At 43.9% G+C, this 20768-nt stretch overlaps 1 long non-coding RNA gene across 1 annotated transcript in view; it reads right to left on the bottom strand.

Moving 5' to 3' along the window:
- The window catches only part of LOC138566570 (uncharacterized), a 334787-nt gene that overhangs the window by 160753 nt on the left and 153266 nt on the right, over positions 1 to 20768 (bottom strand). The window contains exon 2 of the long non-coding RNA XR_011301968.1: positions 13683 to 13897. This is a non-coding gene — a long non-coding RNA (uncharacterized lncRNA). The remainder of the gene's footprint in view (positions 1 to 13682; positions 13898 to 20768) is intronic.

Raw genomic sequence — 20768 nt, 5'->3', positions numbered from 1 at the left:
AAAATGTTTTCCCACATCACACAACTAAGTACTAGCTAGATACCTTTTCCTTCCTCGTCCCTGCAACAAATCCCTTCACCCTACTAAAATATATATTTAAAAATTCACCACAATACAGGTTCAGATAAAGTTGAACCAGCTAAAACTATTTTTTCAACACTCTGGTGACAGAGAGCCACCACCTTCTCTACAGTAATTGAGTTTGCCCGAACCAAATACAAATCAAACAATACACACCGATATTTGTAATTGAAGACAACCACTTTTCAGCATTTACCACAAGTATGCCGCAATAAACAGTACAGTAATTAACTTTGTCTAAATTAAATATAAATCAGACAATATGCACCGATACCTGTAATTTAAGTCAACTATTTATTAGCATTTACCAAAAGTATGCCCCAATAAACATTTGATCGACAAAATAATTTTGTTTGAAAAACCGACATAAATAAATCGGCCAATAGCGGGCAGATGGCGTAATTATGTCATCACGGTAAACGTGAACGTATGTTGTCATCACGCCAGCGTTCTTGATGCATCTGTGCGTTATTTAAGGTGGGCCTTTGTACCGTCTTCAGTATAGCAATCGGATCATCGCAGGATCGTGAAAAAGCAGCAGCAGCGTACCACTTAGGTAAGATTTTCACAGGAATCATTTTCTCTCTCCTTTTCTTTCATAGCCCATACACTCAGCCGTTTGATCTATTGCTATCTAAGATACATATATCAGCAAGTTAACTTTAGAAAGGCAAATTTAACAAAAAAACTTTTCTTTTGCTAGACAGATCCCACATATCTTTTTCTTTTTTCTTGTGACTGTTAAGATTTTAACATGCAGACATTATACCACCAACCATGCTCATTAATACTATTGTTTTTTAAAAATATAGAAATCAACTACCTGTTCTTGAATTGATAACAATGACAAATAAGAAACATATCACAAGAAACTGTTTTTTGATAATATAAGGGCCATTACACATGTAAGTATACAAATCACATATATTGAGCCCCTTTATCCATCACCATGAGTGTGAATCCAAATATATCATTGCAACTTCATTTTTTCTGGCAGATCAACAAACAAATGTCACTGATCTTCAATTGGTATTAAATTGACTTTCCTCTGGAGACCATTTAACCTCCTGAAGAACCACCCAAGAACTCCGGGTGGGGAAACGCGTGTCGAGGAAACAAGGAGTTTTGGGCATCAACAGACCTAAAGACTTACTCAACAACAACTCTGTAACCAAACAGTACCAAAAACATCTTGGAGCACAAGAGACTTTAATATACCCAATTCTCATCATTTGAGTGAATTTAACTACTTTTCTTTCAATTTTTATTTCTTTTTGACCAAGAGAAAATAAGGAGCTCTGAGCATCAATAAGATCTAAAGACCCACTCAATAATAAGAGGAAATAAGGAACCTTGGGTATCAACAGATCTAAAGACTCATTTAATAACAACTTTCTAACCAAACAGCATCAGAAAACATTTTGGAGGACAAGAGACTTTATTATACCCAATTCTTATTGTTTGAGTGAATACAACTACATTTATTTCAAACATTTTTTGTTGTTGAAACAAAAAAAAAGTACTTTATGTCATGTATTGACACGCCACACATTAAAATCTAATTTGATTTTGAACAAACATCTTTGTATCCTTTGTTTAAACCAACAGAGAAGCACAATCTTAGGGATTTTTTGTATATTTGATTTTTCTTCGCCCAGGTCAGCCTCTAAGCAATAAACCCCAGTTTGCAGCATCCCTGTAGGTCAGAACCAACCAAAGATCCAATATATTAATTCTTGCAATGCTTGAGGGCGCCACCACTGTCCAAATGGCTGAACCCTTTTCAATTGACAAAAGAATACCAGTTCAAATCTTCTATCTTTTCAAAACAACACAGTTCCTTGGGACACTTCCCATATCTTTTGTCATCAATGCTTTCCACTAGTTCACATATGCAAGTCTGTTTCTTGACTTCAATGTCACATAAGCCACTGGTGCAAAACCCAAGCTTCTTTATATGTACTTTCATTGGCTCTTTCCAAAAGGGGGGCACTTGGTCTAGGCGCAGTTGTCTGACCACACAGTCCACTAATTAAATTTCACGCAACCGATCCCCTATGCACTTTGTTACATTTTCTTTATTCTTCTGGCTCTTGCCAACACAGGTTTCCTCTTAACCTGCAGTTCTTTGAACTCCTATAGCACTGGCCAATACTTATTTTTCTCATTTCATACCATTCTTGGTATTCTTTTAGCTTTGCCACTACTTGTGTCTCACAAAATTAATTCTGTGATATCTGCTGTTGGCACCACCTTGCTTTCACTTCATTCACAAGTGCTCATAACTTGTCTTTGCTCTGAGCAGCATTCAAAAATGCTTACAATGTCTTTCAGCTTGTTCGGTATTCAAACGTGCTTGTTTCCAGTCCCCGGAGGGCCCTGGTATGAGGGTTTCCCTTTTCTCACTCACCGGGTGTATACAGCAGCTCCCTCTGGTTTCTCTGCTCTGCTTTCCAGCTTCTTTTCTCTCAGCTCCTCTCTTGCAGTAGCCACAGTGAGCACCACCCGCTCTCCTGGAATATTGCAGCGAATAGCTCCGCTCTTCCCGTGCGGCAGCTACAGGGAGCTCCGCTCGCTCTCCTGAAGTTCTGTAGTGACCGGATGGCTTCAGAGCCCCACAGCTCCTGCTGTGTGCACCCGACGTGGAGGGCAGCAGGATTTCTAGGCCCTCTGATGGCCAAACTTGGCCTCAGCGTCTCTCTGTCACTCCTGCTCAGCACGGCTCCTCTTCAGTCCGTTCTTCTCCAGCCTGTACCGGCTCTCCAGCCTGATTCTTTCTCTCCAGGCCATCTCTCCCTTTGTGCTGGGCGGTGACCATTTTTATACATCTTGAGATTCTTAAATGACCGCAGGTGAAGGTAATTGAATTGAATTGCCTGATAATGCTGAAACCTATTAGCTGAACATGCCCGGCTCTTCCAACTGAATTTCATTGATAGCCAACTTTCTCGTCTCAGTACCAGAGTGGTGTTTGGGGAGGTTCGAATTAAAGGAAGTCTCTGTATTAGCAATATAAGACTGATTTATATTGGTCTTACCCAAATTAGGATGTGTCCTCTGTGAAAAACCTGATGGTATTCTCCTACCTACTCCCCCGGGATCCTTCATTCAAGTGGCCAGGGATTGGCCCTCGCTTTTGGATCCCAACCCTGGGGGGGGGAACAAACGAGGGAGGACCACCTGAGTGGAGAGTCATGGGGGGATTGGAAGGAGAATGCCTAAAGGCGAGATATGGTATTGTTGGATAGGGAATCCCATAGCACAGGGAAAGGTAGGCATTTCTTCTTTAATTTAATAAAATCATCGGTGAGATGGAGAATGGGTGTCTGCGTCCTCCTTCTGACCCCCCACAGCCTATTATATTTAAAGTTTTTATACTTAGGTGACAACCACTACCTGGGGGAGGGACTGCCTCTGTGCATAGAGAGCAGGATGCCTGCACATATTCTCAAACTAACTGCTTCATAAACTGAATGTTATTTCGCTCTTCTTTTTCTGCATCAAATGTTCAGTCCTAGCTATCGATTATCATCTTTTAGTATTTCTCCAACTCTTATTTCTTTGGTGCGTTCTTTAATTTTTATTTTAGGTTATTCTCTTAATTCCCACTCTTGTATCACAAAATTAACTCAGTCCTGCTCTCTCGAATGAGACACATAAAACATCTGACTTTTGCACAGCAGTTTGGGAATTGGTCATTTTGAGATTAGATGGTTAAAATGCTCTTCTCTGTGGTATTCTGGCTTGTACTCGAATGTCTTTAAAATCGGGTTTACGCACTGCTGCAGGTTTGGTAGTGGGTGAATGGAAATTAGATCGCATTACACTATTTTATTGCCACTGCACTGGATTCCATTGGATTGTCAGATTCAATTTAAACTGGGCTACATTGCATTCAAGGCACTTGTCCTGAGAACACTTGTATATTTGGCAGCTATGTTACCTCTGGATGGAGGTTATAAAGACACATGCAGCAAAGATCATAGGTGCTTGGATAGCAGAATGTTTAAGCATGCTAGATTTCCAAAACAAGTATTCTCAATTGAAAAAGTGTTTATTTAAACTTACATTTCCACTTATGACTCTATCCTGAGACTGTTTAGCTGAATGTTTCTCTTCATTCTTCATTACGTCCCGTTATTATTCAGTTTCATTGTATTATATCTTTGTATCTTTCAATCAAATTATTATTTTAGATTGTAGTTTTTATTTATTCATCAAGTATGTACAGTGCCCTGCTGCTTTCAGGTATGGGTGCACTTTTTAAGAATTTAAAATAGAATAATGTTTATGTGCATCATTCACTAAATAACATGAAACAGCATAATCTTTCCTTCGTAGTAGAGGTCACCGACTTTCATCGCTGTTAATTCAGGACACTGAAAGTGGGCCTTTAATCATTATATTCCTTGATTGGTTCAGAGGAAAGAATTTCAGGCACTGTACTGGTTGAGTCCCATCTCTCTAAGCTCATAAGAAGTGTGATGAATCCTGCGGGATCCTAACAAAGACCCTACCTAAAGTTTCCTCCCAGGTGGCCAGGGGAAGGCAGCTGCTACCTGATCCGGGCTGTGGGGGTTGTGTTAGCCGGGAGCATCCCCTGGAAGGAGAAGGGCCCCTATTAGGGAATAAAAGTTCTCTGTTAGGAGACGCTGTATTTGCCTTCCTTGAAGAGACACTGTATTTGTCTTCCTTGGCTTGTTGTCAGGGTGAGGGTTTCCTTCCCAAAACTGTCTATCTTGTTGGATGTGAAAACTGATATAATCAACATAGGAAACTAAACATCAATACTCTGACATCTTAGGAGTCAGATTCTCCTTTAAATCTGAATATCACAAGTAAGACTTCCCTTCATAAAGTTGCCCATATTTATGGTAATGAAAGCTATTGTAGTCAACAGGAAAATGATAGATATGGACATCAGGATATTAAATCCCCTAAATTTGGATGAAGGTAATTCTCCTTTAAAAATAAACCAAACTTTGAGCCCTTTCAAAACTCTTTCTGAAAGTGTAATTTATGATAAAAGTGAAAGGAGTAAAACTATAGACAAAAGAAGTGACTGGAACATTGGGGACATCAAGTCCCACAATGGCCAAAGTATTCTAGTAAGTAAGAGGGATTTGGAAACACTAAACTGCAAAGTGCAGTCTAGTCTTTCTAATGACCCACACCTGAGCGGGACCTTTGAATATATATGACCCCCTCAGGTACAGGCTATGAGTAGTTGGCGGTGGAGTGGCTGTAAAGACACCTGAAGAGAGGGTCCCTGGAATGACCTTCTTGACACCTCTAAGCATGACAGCCGGAAGAGTCAGACATACAAGATGCCAGTCACTGTTTGGACAGCCCCCAGGAGGACCAGTGACAAATACATATACAAACAGATATTCTCTCAGACAGCCATTCAAACCTTATGCTGCTAACGTTATCATGGATACAGGTGCCCCAGCAGTGATTATGGATCCAGGCGCCTCAGTGGACATGATCGACTAATGACAAATATCCTGCGGTGCTGACATCATTTGAGACACCACAACATAGTAACGTTAGCCATGAAGCACACTCGCATCCATGCACAAAGTTAAATGGACACACACGAGCACACACAAAGAACATGCTTACACAGTTCTGTAGATAGAGGACAGATACATATACATTCTGTCAAAAGCTTTTATCATTTTTTCCCATTACCCAAACGCAGAAATGTAGAAACACAAGGCAACAAGAGATGCAGAGCAAGCTTGCAGACACTTATTGCAACTAGCCACATGGAACTACAGGATCATATAAGGAAACTGGAAGAACCAACATACTACTAACCTATAAGAAGAATAGTGCAATACAGACATATAGCAATTATAGTAAAACTATAGTAGAAGTACATGGAGAAAAGTGCCTCAGAATGAAAGGTGAAGCAAAGCAGAATCAGGCTGCACGAAGCACCAAGCCAGTGCTTGCAGCCAGTGTTAGAGACAATCAGCACATTCCTAAGCTCAGAGACAAGGAGCCATCTGCAGAAAATAGAATAAATCCTCACTAATTGCCGACCAAGAAAGCTCAATTTTGCGGTCTTCACCCACGTGGTGCAGCCGAGCCAAACAATAACCATTTAGACATGGTGAGAAGAGGTGCAGTTCCCAGCGAAGCAGACACAAAATGATACACATACTGTTTTACAATGTTGCAACCCTGAAGGCACTCTCAAAGGCAAAGTGGTACAACTGACGACTAAAATGGGAACACATAGCCTTTCTCATCACCATGAGAAGGTGCACTGAGCGCTGAGAACAGAGCAGGGTCCCAGGCCTGGGGAGACCAGCTCCAGCCAATCAGTGAACAGAAATCCAGGGGTGGATGGCAGGGGGCAAGGGCTAATGGTAATCCTATGACCCTGCAACAATGTAGTAGATCGCTTTTGGTGAAGGCTCAGGAATGGAACCTGACATGCGAGGACCAGTTGAATAACTTCTATAGGTGCCAGCCACAGGAGATACCACCCAAATCACCCAATCAGGCAGGCTGTTAGGTTTTTAGGGAAGAGCCCTGATTTGTGATGTCAGAATGCCACAAAAACTCCCAACAAAGCCTGCCTGAGTCCTCCGTTTGTATGCTGGGGGAGGATTTGTTGGGCCCTGGGTGCTCTGAATGGTGATTGCGTGGTGTGAACCCCGGTCCTCTCTGGCATAGCTATACAAAGTGGTAGCAGAGGATGGTTCACTACGCCCGTTCAGCATAGAGCCGCTTCTTCCGTCGCAGTGCCTGGAGGACGGTGAGGTGCCCCGCAGAGCGCGAGTGCCCACGACAGGTGCACCCCCGTGCAGAGGCCATCAGGAGCCATCTCGAAAATATCCTTCCTGCGGTCTGTGAGGAGCCCAGCAGACCAGAAGGGTGGTGTGGCAGCCTTGGGGAGAGCCGGTGGCTGAGCAGCGTCAGTGGATCACAAAGTGTAAGTATTGACTCAACCACACAAAAATTGAAGGGGGTGGTAGAGAAATGTTAAGTGTGAGGTGGTGAGGAGTATTGTTGAGTATCAGGGTAGTATTGTTGATTAACGTTAAGTATTGTTAAGCATAGTGAAGTATCGTAGGGAAAGGAGCAGAGGTAGATGTCATTTTTGTGGTTAGGGTACATTCAGTCTTAAGGTAAAAGGTTTGGGCGAATAGCCTAGACTATTGACTTAAGGGTACGGATGACAGGTGTTATGTAAATATTGGATTCCCTGTGGATTGGGCATTTTAGCTCGGGTCATGGATGATGGTATTCTCGTATTTAGGGCTTTGCAAATGGTGCTAGCTTAAATTGCAGAAGGTGTTCAACTGGTTAAGTCTCACTGAGCTGTTTTTATCTACAAGGCGATGCTGTAAGTACAGACTGAGCATGTGAAATATTGGTATTCCCTGTTAGGAGTCAAGATGATGGCAGTGGGTATATGTCGGGTTTTTGAAAATATCTTTTTTTTTAATGTATTATTGTATTTGGTTTTATTTGAACAAACAAAAAAGCAAACCTTTTACATTTACATTTAATTTCTAGAACCATATAAAATCCTCAAAAAAAAAAACAGAGAAGGAAAAAGCTAAAAAAATTCTAAAAAACACTAAGCGAAATAACGTTTCAGGGCCTCCACTTTCCCCACAGAATCTGCAAAACGAGTTACCTTCTAATAACATCCCCTGAGCTAGTTGAATTTCTCTAGTGGGAAGAATGTTAAAGCAACATCTCATAAATATTTCTCGATAGTGGGCTGAGGGGAATTTTTGGAGGTGCGAAGGGATGAGATTTAAGCCTCTTCCTACCTGGATGGATTTTAGCCCTAAATTATTTGTAGCATAAGCATCGTGCGTTGTTATCCAATCCCTCTCTTGCAGTCTTTTTTTTGCTTTTAATGGATTTGCAATGATCACATCTAAAGGGATATCGCACTGCTCCAATAATATGTCATCCCATGGTAACTAGTCCTTGTTTCTCAAGACGTCAAAGGGGAGTGTACTATCCACCAGAAGGCATTTTCTAGGCTACAGTAGATTGGAGTCCTAATTCCATACAGAAACAAACCACAGAAAGTGAATTGGGTAATTGCAATACTTTCCTCCAAAAGTAGCCCTCCAATAATCCCCATAATTTCCAGGATAAGCTGAAGAGTGAATCAGCCCCGTAGGTAAGGACTTGGACTACTTTTTGTTTATAGAAGGTTATTACCGGAAGTAAGGAAAGGTTCTGTATGTCCTATGAAGAGCAACCCCCTGAGCTGCTAACCTCTTAACTTTTAATTGCAGCATATTATAGTGGGCTTGCTCATTGATGTTTTTATTCACCACTATACCCAAATATGTAATGGAGTCAACCACTTCTACTTTTTCCTCTCGACCCTCCATGAGAAAGCTGCCTTAGGTCTCCTATGAGAAGATGACAAGACAAGGACCTTTGATTTATTTACATTCACTCTACAATTCTTTAATATAAGGAAATCCATAAAGGAGTCTAGCCGAGTTGTAGTCCAATTGGGGTTTGGTCAATGAACACCAAATCATCGGCATGCAGGATCAATGGGTGGCTCGTTGCATTGATTCTTGTTGGGAATGCCCAAACTGTTTGTTGAGATTCCCCCAAATCCAATATATAAAGATTGAAAAGAAAGGCAGCCAATGAGCACCCTTGCTTCATATCACAATGTGTAAATATTCTCTTACAGAGAGTGCCCTTATCTGATAATCTAACCTGGATCGAAGTATTAGAATAGAGTGCTTTAATTGCATCAACCAGTCCTGGGGGACATCAACACTTCAAAGATTTTGCCCATAGCCTCTTCCGCCAAACCGCACCAAAGGTTTGCTCCAAGTCCATGAATGCCAGGTAGATGTTGTACTTGGCCCCAATAGCTCGATGCTTCAACAGATTCAACATGAGCAAATTTAATGAGGTACCCACTCCCATTAAAAACCTAGTCTAGTGAGGGTCGGATTTCCCCCGATGTGACCGCCCAATCGCTTAGCTGTTGCAGGTGGACAGATTCATAAACCTTACCCAGAGAGTCCAATAGGGCTATTGGGTGGTAGTTTTTTGGGTCGCCCTTTTCAAAAATTGGTATTATCACTGTCTCTCTCCATGATGCTGGGATCTGCTCAGTTGCCACTATTTGAGTGAAAAACCTAAAGGTGAATTCAGCCCAGGAATCTATGTTTTCTTTTATCATGGCATTTGAGAGACTGTCCTGCCCTGCTGCCCTGGAGCTAATAATTTCCCTAACATAGTTTGAATGACCTCTAGATTAAAATCCCGGGACACTCGACCCCTTCAACAGCACTATCCCATTCTCTCATATTGGTCCCTGCAAAGAGATTGGTAAAATGCTCCACCCACCTATCTTCCGAGACTTGGCTGATAGTAGTCGCCAGTTGAAAGGTTTTAGCATCATTGATTAGTTGCCAGAGATTATTATTTTTTTTTTTTTACATAAAACCCTTAGCATATGCTCGGCATCGTGTTGCAGTCTACCAGCTCTAGAAAACAGGAGCCAGGCACGATACTGTTGCTTCCTCTTCTTAATTAATAAACCGCCCAAGACGGTATTTAACTTCTTCAGTTTCCTGATATCTGTTTGCAACAGTTTCATAGCCTCTGCCACCTCCCATTAAATGAATGTCGCGGTTTGAAATATGTGTCACCCATCGGGCCTCATTTTACCCTATAATCCCATAAAATGCATTCATAATCCACTCTGTTAGGATTATTCGACACAAACTTGTCAAAGCGCCAAGCAACCACCTTGACCTCGCTAGATTGGATCTTCACTCTATTTCTGCCCCAGGATATCCCCACAGGGTGGACCATATTTAGTTGCATTTGCTGAGGGCCACTTCCCCGCTAATAGCTAGCATAGACATGCCTGTTGTAGCCGCCTAGACCACGTGCATGCTCCTGGAACGTCCCCTGTCATCTGGCCATTTACCATTGATAAGCCACGCTCCTTTCACACAGAGGCCCAGGAGAGGGTTCTCTGTGTTAGAGATGAGTCCCTTAGTACCTCTCCATTGGTGTCCAAGTAATGCAAATTGAAATTCCTGCACACGAAAATGTGTGGATTAGTTATGGCAATGAGAGCGTCATCTAACAACTCCATCACACAATCAATAGGCCCCTCATGCGAACACATATTCACACTCCAATACATGTTAATAAATAAGATCGTAAACACATCATCATTGTAAACAATTAGCCGTTCTAACAGCCGCATTTGAAAAAACGGATTTGGCTGGATAACTTTATTCACCCTCAGGTTACTGTTACATTTTCATCAATGTTAATAAACCCGAGTAGGGTCTCCAAAATAGTCCTTTGCGAGCCTTGTTTAAATATGACAGGTAGCCATCACACAAGGGTGTGGAACTCAGCCATGTTTCTTGGAGGCAAATGATGTCATAGTGGGCCAGGCCTAAGTTGTTAGAAAAAAGGTCTGCAAAGCCTCTCGAGTTCCATGATCCAATTATGAGAGCCTCCTTTTTAGTCAACCACTGGCACTGGCGTTGACGCAGCTCCACTAGGGCCATGGCCAGCCAGGACCAGTCCTTAGAAGGAAGTGTACCGGACACTGCCTCCTGTACCCTTGTTCGGCCTTGAGTTCTTACGCCTGGTGCTAGATCGATAATGACTGTGAATGAAGGCAGTTTGCCGGTGCCGGTTGTTTGAGGAGCTAGATTTCCCTTCTCCAACTCCAGTTTACAGCCATGTTTACCAGTCACCTTACCCCTCATTACTGAACTTCTACATTCCTGGTCAGCAGGAATTTCTTTGGAGTCAGTAGTCACTTAGCTCGACATCAAATGGAAGCATTTGGTCACACACTTCCAAAAGAGCCGTCTTTATCAAAGCTAAGTTCAAGTGAAGAACCACCCAATCCAAATGTTTCTCGTTTACGAACTGCATTATACGGATGTCATCAGGAGTTATAAAGCGCAGTTTTGGAATATGCTGAAATAGATTCATCACATTTCTATTATTTAGGTTGGATGGATCTTCCATTGGGAAAAGATTTTCCAAGTAGATTCAGTTGTCCAGATGGCTACGAAAGTGATTTTTTAGTTTCAGATTGATTCATACAGGAATCCTGGGAGAGTTACATCAGATCATATTGCAGAGATCATGTCTGAAATGTTCACAGACGCGAGACGGGTGCTCTTTTCTTCCATGGTTCTAAAGGGGTGGTTGACCAGACCCTTGGGTCTCATATTATAACAGTGTTTGTGATTAAGCGACAGGCAAACTGAGGGATTGCCAGAGATCTGTGTCACTTGTCTATCTATCTCAACAAGTTCGCAGTAGTTTCCCCAGTCATCAAGTTCTTCCTCTCTAGCCATTATATCAATTAGATCACTCAGGCAAGACTCAGAAATAAATTCTGTATCATTACCTTACAATCAATTTTAGGGATTATTCATGAATACCACTGAACAATTATCAGGGCACAACCCCATCAGTTTGGAGGACACCAAGATGTTATTCTTGGGTAGTTTTGAATTAAGGGGAGGGGATACAAATGGAGGGGATCGCAGGTTTCTCAAAAAATCCCTTGACTCCTTTGATTTCCGTTTTGGCCCCATTTTCATGGTTTTTGATTTTTTTCACTTGCACTTTTCCTTTTCCCGGCTTAGATGCATCTCCTTCATTTATTTCCTGTGGTTGGAAGATAGAAAAAACATTCCCACCAACGGGGGCCGTGACATCTGGACCATTTTTAGATTTAGTCGAGGGACCCAGCAGTGGTATCCTCGCTTCTTCAATTATTTGGCAGTCCAATGAACCATTTACCTGCTGCAAAGGCGGTAGAGTGATAGGAGCTGGATTGGATCGACTTACTATTTCTCGAGGAGAGACCCCCTGCGATAGACTCACATTATTAGGCATTCGGCAGGACATCTCAAATATTTTTTCTCTGCTCGTGTTTAAATTGGCTTCTCATCCACTTGCAATTTTCAAGTAATGCTTCAGAGTCGTCTTATCTAATTCTTCCCTTCAAGCCAAATCGCATAGCTTGTTCTGCCAGTTTACTGAAGATTCGACTTCTTTATCGAGCCTATCTTGGACCTTAGCTGCAAAACGCTCTACATAGCTAAGTTTGGTGTGAGTCATTGCCATCAGAGTGGCCTGGTCTTTCAGCGAATCATTCAAGGCCTCATATAGTTTTGAAAAGGGGGCCAAGGATTTAGAGAGTGCCCCCATAATATTGTTTTGTAAAAGCAACAGTGCCACCGTTGAAAGACCCATCTCCTCCGGCCTCTCTGTGGCATGAAACACAGAGTCCCCACATGAAGGTAGGAATGAAGTTGTTTCCCGTGCTACTACTAAAAGCTTGACGCCCCTCTCAATTCATGGCCCTGTTGATCAAGTGAGGAGCCGAGCAGACCTTAACCGGCTATGCCGTGCCCTGCGAGCAGGATTCACCCCCTTCAAGTGGTGGTTGCAATCCCTGCAGATGCTCATCAGAGCTTAAACTCACCCAATATTTCTTGGATACTTGCCAGACTCAGCCTTTTTTGTGATGCAATCTGAGTAAGATCTAGTATGTCTAGATAGGTGAGCTGCCAAGTCAGAAGATTTAATTTCCTCTTGTCTTGGTGAAGATGGCTGCAAAGACTCTGGGCTACCAACATACTCAGGAGAAGAGTTCCATCTTTCAGTCACCAGCAAAGGAAGGGCAGGATCCGTGCCCTCCACAAGCATTAAATTCTGACTCACCGTGGTAGCTATTTGAATTGGATTCATCCCAATTGGGCCATGAATATCACCGCCATAGTCCATGTGGTCATAAGATAGAACCAGGACCTCAGTAGGATTTGTTGGGGGACTCTCATGTGTTGTCTCTATGTTTGATGGACTATTAACAGAGATCCAAAGTGACCTTTTGTTGGAGGTCTCATTAAGCTGCAGTTGATCATGAGCTCGTATAGCCATGAGAATGTCCTTCAACAGTCCATTCCCATTTATTACTAATGAGGGGGTCCCCCATTCCCATCCCATATTATGTCCTGCATCTTGGCCATAGACAAGCAGAGCAACAGTGGGGCTCACAACCTGGGATGGCTGGTCGTGCAGGGAGGGGAAGCTTCTAGCATTCTGACCTGCTGCAGTGTCCTCAGAGACTGCATACCCGTTGCCCTCTGGGGAAGAGAGGTTGTCCGATAGCCGCACACACAAACAATCACCACAGACGAGGATCTCGTCAAAGGGGAAGCTTTCAGTCAAATTGCTGGATCACAAACAGACTCACCAGGAGACAGCTGTAAAGAGCTGGCTTGCAGGCAGACAGATCCAAGAATGTTAAGACTGTTCAGTCCCACAGAATCAGAGGCTGTGTGCCTCCCTGTCGCCTTGGTGGCCTATTTTGCACCCTATTACACTGCTATTTATAGAAGTATTACCACTGGATGCAGACCCTCCTTTCCCCCCCCCCCCAATCCAGAAAAATCCACAAATCCACGAATAGCTGCTAGGGAGGAGCTACTGGGATGGAGAAGAGAGGGGAGGCCACCTTACAGGGTGCAGTCTGCACTCACCACCTTACTACCCAGGCTCACCCCTCGAGCCCCCCCACTCGTGCTCACCTTTGGTCTTCTCACCCGAACTCCCAAACTCCCAGGCGTTGAGGGAGGTTCGCTGCATGCGGCCACCCCGCATCACTCCTTGGTCCACGCTCAGCCTTGCCACGAAGCCGTTCCGTACAGCACCTTGCCTTGTCTGGCTCACAGGAATCTTTCTCCTTTCTCTTTCTCCAACTGCGGCAGTAGGCTTGCAGGGTCTGGGAGCCTTTGGAAAGGGCCTACAAACGTGGACAAAAACATGTCAAGCCTCACACTCCATCAGCAATGGAAGGAGCAATCAATCATACAGCAGCCGCTTCCAACAGCTTTTTAATCTTTAACAGCCGGGCTGCATATTGAGAAAATATTGTTGTAGACTCTGCCGGTAATTTCTATCATTCCCTTACTTAGCAAGAGGTGACATCACCAAGGAGGTCTGAATATAGGACTAGAAGAGCACAATGAGGTGCAGAATTTGGTTTTGGTCATAACAAAATTGACAGAGGAAGCTGATCGGTGGCAGTGCGTGGAAGGCACATGCAGGAGATTGGTGGGTGTACCTGAGGAGGTAGAGAATTGCGGAGGGGAGGTGCATGGAGCGCACCTGAGAAGTTAGTTGGGAGCCAGAGTGGCTTGTGACAGCGGAAAAACTATTGTTATTAATTTGAAATTTGACATTGTGTATGACAAGGCATATTTTGTAAAATAACTGCAGAGTTGTCGAAAACCTCGACTCGAGGTCAAGTAAGTATTAAAAGCAATGTATTGTGGTAAAGGTTTGCGGGACACGCCCCTACAACACCTATGTAAGGCCCTTCCTTGATATAAGGACAAGATTTATAAATATAGCGTGGAATGGATGAAAAGCACAGAAGGTACATTGACTAAGCCGTGACCAAAGCGCGGGAGCATCTCCAAATATGGGCAGCAACCGTTACACAAACATTTGCAAGAGGTTTATAAGGAAAAGAAATTGAGCAATCGTATGGCAATATTTGAGCTCTGGAAAATGTTCGGGATGACAGGAGGAGGGGTGTGGAAAGCAGTCAATGGATGCTGAGCCAACAGGAGGCCCACCAGGTGAAACGGCCTCAGCTCCCGCTCTCCTCAGTTCCTTCTGAACATGAGAGCAAAGGGGCTGCAGCAGGGACACAGGGATTATACCCTGTATGGGAGTTAAAAGCAGCAGAGGCGTACTCAAATCCAATATTCAAACCTCCAACATATACCAAGGAGGAGGGGCAGAAAGGTGCCGGACAAACAGGAGGTGGAAAAGGGGTGCACAGCAAGACACAGACAAGCACAAGGGAAGGGCTGGAGAATATAGCATCGAACAAGTGGGTAGGAGGACAAATACTCCTGAAATTAGATGGCCAGACAGCAGGAGAATTAGGAGGGGTGAGTAAGGAAGCAGCAGGTTGTAAAGAGGGCAGGGAAGAATGAGAGTGGGCAAAGATAATGAAGAGGTGGAGAAAAAAGAAAGATGAACAAGAAGAACATGAGAAAGCGTGAAGGGAGAAGCTAAAGGCAGAAGAGAAGGAGCAGGAGGAGCGAGAAATGAGGAGGAGGGAGCTCGAAGACATAGAGAGCAGGACGGAGGAAGTCGAGAAGGAAAGGCGGGTTTTAGTAAATAGGGAAAGGAGGAAGTGGTAAATAGACCGGCTTGCAAGAGAGCGCAAACGCGAGGAGGAGAAGTGTGCAGTGAGAGACATAAGACTAAGGTTGGGATCGACCACTTTTGACGACAACGAAGGTAGGGATAGGCAAGCGGAGCAAGAGCGCAGCAAGAAATGTGACAGGGCAGCTACACTGCCAGATAAACCTAACACAGGGATTTCCATTGGTGAGGACTGCGGGAACTTGATTGACCTAGAAGGGGAACAACAGGGAGCAAAGGTATTGAGGAGACTGAGCTTCCATGACGATTTCGGCAGTGACTTGGGAGACGCTGAGTCAGATGAGGACTTGGTGAGGACTGAGGACGTGGGAGTAGGGCAACTTGATCAACGTTCAGCAGGGAAAGCAGAGCTTCATGTGGGGAGTGGACAAAGGCACAGGTGGAGTGCGGGGGGAGAAGGCCCAGTTGAGAAGAAATTACTCTTTTATGCTCCCTTTAACATGGCACCTAATCCTAGCAATCCTGCCCAGCCCATCTACCAACATACAGGAGACTATACTATGATCCCATGTACCACATACAACAGAAATCTTAAATTACGTAGTAGACTTCCCAAAATCTATGACCCACTGACCATATCGCTTCCACCTTCTAATAAGAAAACCCATGGTTACCTTACTATGACCACTACCAGTGCCAAACAGTCCACCACCATACCTGCCGGCAGTACTCCTAACACTCAGTCTCCCATTCCCTTCGCCAAGGCCACAGCCCCCAAGAGCTCTGCCACAACCAAAACCAAAACAGAAAATCAACCCCTTAAAGGAGATCTCCTGAATGCTAGGTTGCTGGTGGCCCACGCTATCGATATAGCTGATCTAATCTCAGAAGACAGTTTAGATTTCATTGCCATAACAGAATCATGGTTACACAAGGCTGCAGGTCCAGCACTTTCGCTAGCCATCCCAGAAGGATATACTACCATTAGACAAGACAGAACTGGCTCCCGAGGCGGTGGGATAGCCATCATTGCCAGAGATAGTTTATCTCTTAGACTAGCAGACCCACACAACCTACAATCTTGTGAATCCCTCTCTATCAAACTACCATTAAAGAACTCTCAATCACTCACCATGCATATAGTCTACAGACCCCCTGAGCCCATTGGCACCTTCGAAGAGGACCTGCATAACATTATTGCTGGTAATCTCAAACACACCTCGCAAGTATTGCTGCTCGGTGACTTCAACCTAGGATAAACAGGCTGTGCAAATAGCCAATTCCCTTAACGCATTAGGACTAACTCAAAAGGTGAACACACCCACCCACATCAAGGGTAAAACCTTGGACTGGGTGGCTGACCACAACTGTACTGCCACCATCTCCTCTATCACTCCACTATCTTGGACCGATCATTTCCTTGTGTCCTTGACACTTTCCACCACAAAACAGAAACTTACAGCACCCCAAGTAGTTCTAACCAAGTTAAAAAAGAACATCACAGTGGACAGTGTGATCCCAACATTCTACCTACCCTAAACTCACTGCCAAATAACCTTGACCCAAGCACCATGGTACAAGAATACAATAAGATCATGCTCTCCACCTTGGACAAAGTCGCGCCCCTCAAACTAAGAGCCAGCAAAGCTAAACTACATCTCAATAAATGGTTCACCCCACAACTAAAGGACATGCGACTCTTAAAAAGAAAATGCGAAACTGATTGGCGTGCCTGCCCGTCCCATGAGAACAAAAAGAAGCTAGCAACCACTGCATCACGTTATAAAAAAGAAATATGCCAGGGCAAAAGAAATTCTTACAATGAACGAATAGCAAACTCTAATTCTACTATGAAGGAATTATTTACAATCCTCAAAGAACTAGAGTCCCCTATCTCTCCTCCCGATATCTGCATCAAAGACACACATTGGTGCTCAGAAATTCAACAAGCATTAACTAATAAAATTAACACTCTCCAAATTAAAATAAAAAACAAGAAAGATTCTCTGAACTTACCTCAAACTGACAACCACCATTCTCCTCCAAATGCAAATATCTCTGACCCAAATACCACCTTCTGTTTCATCAAAACAACAATCTTGGAAGTGGAAAAAACCATCCTTTCTCTAAAACCATCTAATTGTAAAGGAGACATCTGTCCAGCGCACATCATAAAAGAGGCTGCTAGAGACCTCTCTCCCTTTATCTCCAAATTGATTAATGCCTCCTTCACTTCCGGCAACGTCCCAGATAATCTCAAACAATCTTGGGTGCTCCCGCTTCTCAAGAAGCAAACAGACCCTCTCATCGCTACCAATTACCACCCTATCACAACAGTACAATTTTTACTTAAGATCTTAGATAAAATTGCCTATCTACAGATCCAGAAACACCTCAAAAAGCACAAACTTCTTGGAGCCTGACAGTCAGGATTCCGACCACTGCATGGCGCGGAGACCGCACTGATAGACTTGAAGACTCAGATCGATGAGCTGAGGGATCCAGGGAAAACAGCACTATTGCTGCTACTTGATCTTTCAGCTGCATTCGACCTGGTCGACCACAAGGTCCTCTGTAGGCATCTAGTTACAGCAGCCCACCTTTCCACAGGTGCTGTTAAGTGGATAGAATCATTTTTGAGCGATAGAACTAGTAGAGTATTCTCACCCTCCGCAGCTGCGGATTCCACCCCCATTATGTGTGGGGTCCCACAGGGCTCTTGCGTGTCCCCTACTCTCTACAATATATTCACCAAGCCACTGTTCGATGATCTGGACCTTCTAGGTGTCACCTACACTAATTATGCAGATGACACCCAGATTCTCCTCCCTCTTTCTGGGGATCATGGCAGTGACCTGGCCTTGGTGAATAGAATGTATCTCATCATTCAGGCATGGATGGCTACACACGGCCTCTGCCTGAATGATGACAAGACAGAGTTGATAATCCTTGGTTCTCCTTCCAACATTTCCAAACTAGGGCATGAATATGCCTCCATCATTGACGGTAAAAATACCATTGTCTCTAAGGAGGTAAAAACATTGGGTTTCTATCTTGATGCAACTATGTCCTTTACCAAACAACTAAACTCCTTGGCGTCTACTACAGCATACACATGCAAGCTGATCAGAGCAGGTAGACCCTTCCTTTCTAATGACAATTGCCTCATACTGGCCAGAGCTTTAATTCTATCAAGACTAGACTATTGCAACGCCCTCTACAGTAGTGCTAATAAAACCATCATCCAAAAACTCCAAATCTTACAAAATAATGCCATTAGAGCCGCCCTAGGCATTAACAAAAGAGTGCACATCTCCGCTATCAGACGTCACCACAAATGGCTATCTACCCACAACAAAATTGAATTACAAATCGCCTCCCTGACTTATAAGGCACTACACAACATGGCACCAAGCTACCTTATTGACAGAATAGCTAGAAGAACCTCTAGTAGACCGACTAGAACCATTAATACAAACTGTCTGGTAGTACCCAGATTGAAATCCTCCAAGATTGGCGGCAACAGCTTCCCTGTCAAGGCCGCCAAGCTGTGGAACTCCCTACCACACCAGCTGAGAGCTGACCCCCCCTACTCCTTCTTCAGAAAAAACCTTGTCATTCATCTCTACCTGACTGAAAACTAGCTTTCCTCTGAAACTGTGTTAGGCCAGTCTGACTCGCTCCTAAACTGTATATTTGTCAATTGTGTACATCCATAGATACTAAGATATATTTAACCGTGCCCTTTTGCATAATTTAGCCTGCATATTGTATTATTTCCTGTGTACTGTGATTTTTCATTTATTGCCTGTATATTGTGAAACAATTGTAAGCTTCGCATATCCTTCGGCGCCCTGCTACTCACGGGTCTGGTGCGCCTTATAAATGTAATAAACAAACAAACAAGGGCAAGAGATTACGACACTCCAGGGCTATATTGCACAGCCTGGATCACTTAACCCCATATGTGCAAAGACTTAGAGACTTTCAGCACGACAAAGGGGAGAAGTGGCAAGGGCACCCACATCCACCAAAGACACCGGGACCCTGGATGGGGGCAGGGCTGTCACAGTTCCCCTTACTGGAAAAGGAGGGGGGCAACCTCAGTAAATACCATGGAAACATATTGACAAGGAGAATTTGAGGTGTAGGCAACCTTCGTTGACCGTGGGTGCAGGGAAATGGATATACAAAATGGAAAGGATGAGCGCAGGACACAAATTAGCAGTAGGGGACGTAAAACGTTTACTAGTGGGGTCCTCGGAGAGGCTGCCGATGGTGTATGGAAAAGGGCAGGGTACCCAGGAGTAACAACACAGAACACGGCACACAATAGTTCTCCATTTGCTAATTGCCGAGCTGTATGGCAAGCTCTAGGTACGCAATACCCAGACACGTCAGATATCAGTACAATCATGGCACACAGAATGGGGGAAGACAAAGACCCTTTACAATATATTCAGGCTCCTTAAAATATATTCAGGCTATTCAAGAGTTATGGGACCTTGAAACGTGAGAACCATGGGATAAAAACAGTGGCATTTTTCTATCATATAATATGCCACAGGTTACCAGAACAGGTGCAAATACAACTAACGAAGTTGGTGGGGATGGAAGCAAAGCCATGGTCAGAAATACAACTTACAATAGTACATTATTGCAGGTTAATGCAAGAAAACACGAAGAAAAAGCGTGAGGATAGAAAACAGGAGGAGGAGAAGTTAGTGCAGAAGAAACTGTCCAAATACGCCATGGAAGGAGCTGTGTTAACATGCAGTGGAGGTCAGAACGCACCACTGACACAGTACACACCGCAACCCATGGGAGGAGGGTTCATAGGGTGGAGGATGCGTAGCATGGGTTTCGAGGAAGATGGGGCCCACCAAGGGTAGACGGGTATGGGCATCAAATGCAACATAGCCAAGGGGGATTTCCGGGAGAGTATTGAGGATATGGGCAACACATGCAGCAGGGTCCAGAAGGGTTCTCTGGAGGGTAGCAAAGGCAAATAAGAGAAGCACCTCAGTGCTGGGTGTGTGGAAATATAGGACATATCTCTAAGGTATGGAGAAGCAGAGGGGGAATGCCACAGAATAGGGGGATACAATACCAGCCAGCATACCCAGGGGAACAGAATGAGTTATATGCCCCAGACAAGACACAACTGCAAGAGCAGATACCAAAAGCATACCCATAGACACAAAAGCCCATGACAGACACCACAGCTGCAGGTGCCAGTACAACAGTATTCAAAGACACCAAAGATACCGTAGATGCAGAATAACGTGCAGCCATCATACACGGAACAGTCAAAAGACGCGATATTGGCATGCACAGACTCCATGACAATGACTCCCATTAGGAAACTGGGAAGGGTCACTGTAGTGGGGGCCAACCCAGTCATGAAAAACAGAATGTTATTATACCCTCAAAAGGACAGCCCACAGACGGACCTGATATGTTCTACCAGATCGATTACACCCAACCCAGTG

The sequence above is a fragment of the Ambystoma mexicanum genome, chromosome 2p, assembly GCF_040938575.1.
Source record: "Ambystoma mexicanum isolate Mex_15411 chromosome 2p, UKY_AmexF1_1, whole genome shotgun sequence".
NCBI classification, from domain to species: Eukaryota; Metazoa; Chordata; class Amphibia; order Caudata; family Ambystomatidae; genus Ambystoma; species Ambystoma mexicanum.
Note: the sequence above shows the minus strand (reverse complement) of the source record. Positions and strands in the feature narration are given on the sequence as shown.